Here is a 6,000-nt window from a genome sequence, read left to right on the forward strand (position 1 = left end):
TCTCTACAGCCCTTTGGATGTACCACGTGGTGTACGATTTAAGGGGACCACGCGTCTTGGAAACGTGCGTTTCCTTTGTTCATACCATCAGTCGTTATAGTCGAACTCCTTTTTTGAAATAGACGCCATTTCTCTAAAGCAACGGGGGGCTCAACTTAAGTGTTACATCCTATCCCTCTCTCTCTCTCTCTCCCCCCCTCTCCCTCTCCCCCCCCCTCCCCTCTCTCTCTCTCTCTCTCTCTCTCTCTCTCTCTCTCTCTCTCTCTCTCTCTCTCTCTCTCTCTCTCTCTCTCTCTCTTGCAAGTCGGTAGGAGATGAATGGTCAGTCTTTTGTTAAGACTGCATAACCTCTGACCTAGGCAAAAGCAGATCTCTATCTCTCGGTGCCGGTGCTATCTTGTGGCCTGGTTGCGCAGTCCGGTAGGACTGGAACAACTCGAATAGTTGTTGTACTTTTTCTCCCATACCCTAGAAAACCCCTTTGATAACCCCAAACCCTTCTGTCCCTGTCTCTATAGATCCGGTCGTCAGACCACCCTCCCCTCCCCATCCTTTTATCCCAATATCCCATATCCTATCGTAAACTCACCCCCCTCTCCCCATCCCTTTGTCCCAATATCCCATATCCTATCGTAAACTCACCCCCCCCTCCCCACCCTTCTGTCCTTGTCCCCACATCCTATTGTAAACCCCCTTCACACCCCTTTCATCTCTCTCCGCAGGTCCTGGAGTAAAAGCCCCCCACCCCCCTTTATTTTTTCACTTCTCCACCTTATCTCCACCCTCTCCGCAGGTCCTGTTGCAGATCCCTGTCCCCATCCCATTGAATACTGTTTATTGACGGGTACACTCACAGCACGACGTGCGAATAGTGTGTGCTTGGTCATTTAAGTGTTGGATATAGTAATAGGTTATCACAGCCTTTTGTCGTTCAGATAGAAATCAAGAAAAGTTTCTTTATCGATAAATAAGTTGTGAATTCCGAAAAACCCAAACACTCTTAGTACTTCGCAGCCCCTGTGCCGCGACCCCCACCCCCACCTAACCTCCCCCTCTCTCTCTCTCACTCACTGTCTCTCTCGCTCTCTCTCCCCCGCTCCCTCTTCCTCTTCCCCTCTCTCTCTCTCTCTCACTCACTCACTCACTCACTTTGATACTCACTCACTCACTCTCTCTCCACTTTGTTTGTACAGACATATTGCTTTTGGGCAACCAGGAAGGTTGTTCCACAGATTCAATACGGAATATTGAAGAGTAATTAACGTCGTACAATCTTGTAACTCCCAATTCCTCGCTCTTTCTCTCTGTCTGCCTGCCTGTCTAAAGGTAGGCCCTCCCTCACCCTTTAAATTCCTTCCCCATCCTTTAGTCCCTATCTCCCACCCCCCCTCATAAAGACCCCCCCCCCCCCCCCCCCCCCACAGAATAGCTTTGTCTTTAATGCCCCACTGGCGTCGTTTTGAGTACTTGTAGTTAACGATTGTTCATGGTTATGGGTGCGAGGTAAGGTCCTCCACTATCGGTCTCTGTGAAGATCGAGCCACAAAAGAACATTAACGAGAGTTCCAATCTCCTCCTCCACTGTCTTAATGAACCCCATCCCCCACCACCAATCTTCCTCCCTCTAAACCCTCATCATAAAGACCACCCCCCAGCCTCTCCCACGACACATCTCTCTCTGTGTCGCTATTTTTAACAACGATAACTTTTATTTGTAGTTCCCCTTATCATCCAAGGAACATATAGGACTATCTATGTATATATACATGTACACACAGCGCGGAGAAAGTGTACTGAGAGCGCAAAATGCGGTTAAGTGGTAGCCTTATGCCATAAGGTACCACAGTGTTCAGCCGGACAGATAGAACTCAGAAGTTTCTGTAGTCGGCTGATACGTATGTAGTATGCACCGCAGCCATATTTGTAGTTCTTGGTAGTGCCGCCTACTCGTTAACACGAGATTATTCCAAATGTACCACAAGTATATAACTATTATGAGTCCCAACTAGACGTCCCCCCAACTTTCCAAGTAGCCGATCTCTTGCATTTGTAATAAATTTGTTCTCTTTTCTCGTCAGGCCTTGGCAACCCGAGCAGTAATGGATGCCCGACATTCATCATTTTAATCGTTAACATTACTACAAATATTCTCTTTTCTAATCAGGGAGTGGCAACACAACGATCAGTTGCCCATCATCATCATTTTACTTCTGTGCATAAAATATTAATTCTCTTTTCTCTTTAGGAGGTGGCAACACAAGCATTATAGTTGCCAAACACTCATCTTTTTACTTCTCTGCATTGATCTTAATTCTTTCTCTCTCCAGGAAATGGCAGTATAAGAACGAATGCCAAACACTGACAGTAATTATTTTTTCAGGTTGCTGAGCACTTCTGTCTATTCAACATGCGTTTTGTGTAGCAAGACAGGTAGAGAACCAGGCTGGTTCAAATAGACACGGGGTTCAACTGCTAGAATAATATGTTGAATTAATAAATGGTGCACATGGTTTTAAACGGTGCCCAAGGAGGGAGTTAGCTCAACTGCGGTAGACACAATTACAATACGTTTTTTGCGAATATTAAATCTACATGGCTTAAATTCTGCTATAATCAGCTACTACTTACGAATAAACACTGCGTGAAATGCTCAAAGGTCAACTATTGCCTCCATTGGAGCGATTGCAATAGATATAATATCGTACCACAATATGAATGCATTATCTTGTATTCGACAATTAGGAAAGCCGGATTCCAAAACCGAAAAGAAATCCTACAAAAGGGCACCAACCCAGAGGTCTTGCATCAACCAGATCCCTGTACGGCAGTTACACAGTGATCTTAAAATAGCTAGACTCCACATCATGAACGGTTAGCCTTTAAAGTTGTCCATAGCGTGCATACCGCTCGTCCACAGAAATCCGGGGTTATCCAGGCCTGGGGATTCTTATTAGAAGAGTTCTGGGACAACCTCCAATAGAGGAGTCCCCCCCAATAGAGGATCCTGAGGACAAGCGGTAGAAATGCATAGTTCAACAGACCTGACGAGGTCCAAAATACCAAAATAAGAAATGGTTAGGATTGGTTAATTTTAATGCGCATGGCTGAAGCAATGCGCAAGGAGGGATGTAGTGTGAATATTAAATCAAGGATTGAAAGTTGTGTAGCAAGACAGATCACAGACCAGAAGCCGTCCGATCCAGAGGATCCGTCACCAACGTCGGTGACACCTGGCGAGTGGATCTGGGTGAAAAAACACCATCGAAAGACCTAGAAGACCGGTGGAAGGGGCCATACAAGGTACTCTTGGCCACACCCTTTTCTGTTTCTGTAGAGGACCGACGCGGAGCCCAGTGGCACCACCTGAGCCGGTGCCGCAAAGCAGATACTCCTGGCAGATCGTGGACTGAGACCCTGACCGACCTAGCTGCACTCCAAGCCAAGGACAAACACTCCTCATCCCAAGACGATGGGCCACAGCGTGCCCTTGGTAAAGTACCTGGTAGGATTCCTTCTGGTAGTCCTGTTCCAAGAAGGAGCGGGAGACAACATCGCCAGGTACCCACCGTCAAAACCAGCAACAACAGGTCAGGTCTGGTTAAGGTACTGTCGAGGGATAGAAAGTATCTTTGAGCTGAATTTTTGTGATATGCTGCCCTGTGGGACCAGGATGGACCGGGTCTACCAGGCAGAAAAGTACATGTGCGTAAGTACCAGACGAGACGGTAGCTACATGAGAGGTTATTCCTGCGAGGAGTGGTCTCAGGCATCGTGGCTTACCCATCCTGGGTACAAGGAGGGCTATTATCCCCTGTGGTCCAACTACAAGGAAATCCAAAAGGGAATCTCCCTTACCAGAAGATTATATGGCTATAAGGAAGTCTGGAGCAATAATGGTCTAGCAGTCAAGGGAGAGTCAATATTCATAAAAGTAAGGGCAGATTTACTCATTCCCGAAAACAGATCTCATAAGACAGACAAAGGCCTGGTTTTTCTAACGTTAAGGGCGGATACTTATGGGGAGGACCTAAAGGTAGTTATCCATCTATCAGGAATTGCATGCGGTCCCAATAAATTTCCATCTAGAAGGACGTATGATTCCTTAGAAGCGCCACATCTCTCACCACCCCCGGTAGTGCACCCAAATGGAGGGACGCACGAAGAATATTGGGAGGTAAAGACGGGTGAGCTTGATCAGAACATGTGGTTAAAATGGATGAACTACACGGCCCGAGCCCAGGGCAAGACCAACTGCATTATCTGTGCCGCCGGCCGCCCCTCCTTGACCACAGCCCCCGCTAGAATCACCCCGCATAATTCACCGCAAGGTTTTGTTTGTCTATTGGAATTATTCGTGGACGGCCACATCCCAGGGTGCACAATTGCAATAAAATCCAGACTAAATAACATGTATCCTCAGACCCCGATTAGATCTTTACCCCCAAGATTTGAAGTTAATTTAACTCCGGACTATCATTGTATCACAGGAAGGGGAACAGGGAGAAAGGTGGGATCATTTCCTCTTGACTCTTGTAACACCACTAGAGAGATAAAATTGTTGTCCAATATGACCCGTGCCCGTAGTGATATATGGTGGTTCTGTGGAGGTCTGATCCTCAGGGGAGTTCTCCCCTTTGAATTCTCAGGAACATGCGCAATCATACAGTTAATAATGCCCATCTACATTTTACCCGATAGCAAGACGGTGATGGATCTCACATTATCCAGCAACGGTGGTCTCCCGGACTTGACCCGTCGGAAACGAGAGTATGCACCAGTCCCGGGTAGTTTTGATAAAAACATATACATAGACGCAATAGGAGTACCCCGAGGGGTCCCCAACGAACATAAAGCCCGGAATCAGATAGCGGCAGGATTTGAATCAGTTCTATTTTGGTGGTCTACTATTAATAAAAATGTTGACTGGATAAATTACATATACTATAATCAACAACGGTTTGTTAATTTTACAGAAGAGGCAGTCAAAGGACTGTCCGAACAATTGGATGCCACCTCCCGGATGACCTATCAGAATAGGCTAGCTTTAGATATGTTATTAGCAGAACGAGGAGGGGTGTGCGGGATGATAGGGACAACATGTTGTACATTTATCCCCAATAACACAGCACCAGATGGGTCCGTGGCCAGGGCATTGGCTGGACTACAATCCCTCAAGTTGGAGTTGGCCGAGAACTCCGGTATTGGTGACCCAATAGCTGGATGGATGGAGAACCTGTTTGGTAGGTGGAGAGGTATGATCCAGTCAGTACTCATCGCGGGAATAATGGCAGTAGCCGTGTTAATTGTTGTCGGCTGCTGTTGTATTCCCTGCGCACGAGGGCTACTGAATCGGCTGATCACCACAGCATTGGGCGCCACAAAAGTGCCAGGTGACATTCATGCTTACGTAGGAATCAGATATAATCCGTTGAACTTGAATGAGATACCACCTGAGGAACCTGAACCTATCCAATTACAATATATAGAATAAAATGCCACCATTTGTAGCACCTGTGTCTAAGATAATCAATATCCTGGATTTACTTGAATAATTAATTATTGAACCACCAAGACGAGTTGTGCTTGTTATTATATAGTATTGTTTGGTTGTGAGTACAACTCGTTATTTCTGAATCGCTGCATTAATAATGGTACAGTTGATCTTCCTTGAGGCGATTGTTTTACAGGCCACCTGTTACTGACACGACGACGACGGAGAACCTGTTTGAAGGCTCCCATGATGTAGGAGTAACCTCTCTGAGTTGAGCCCTTGACAAGGAGGGACGAGTCTTGGGTTCATGAATTACAGGCCAGACGGCGACAGAAAAAACAATGACTGCAATAATAACAAGCCCAAAACCACCCACATGAACCGGCGCACCAAAACACGAAGATCACCTGAACCCCCCAAATCTATGCCCAAACCACCCACATGAACCGGCGCACCAATACACGAAGATCACCTGAACCCCCCAAATCCATGATAGCTTGTCAATTATT

This window comes from Gadus chalcogrammus, chromosome 5 (assembly GCF_026213295.1).
Source record: "Gadus chalcogrammus isolate NIFS_2021 chromosome 5, NIFS_Gcha_1.0, whole genome shotgun sequence".
NCBI classification, from domain to species: Eukaryota; Metazoa; Chordata; class Actinopteri; order Gadiformes; family Gadidae; genus Gadus; species Gadus chalcogrammus.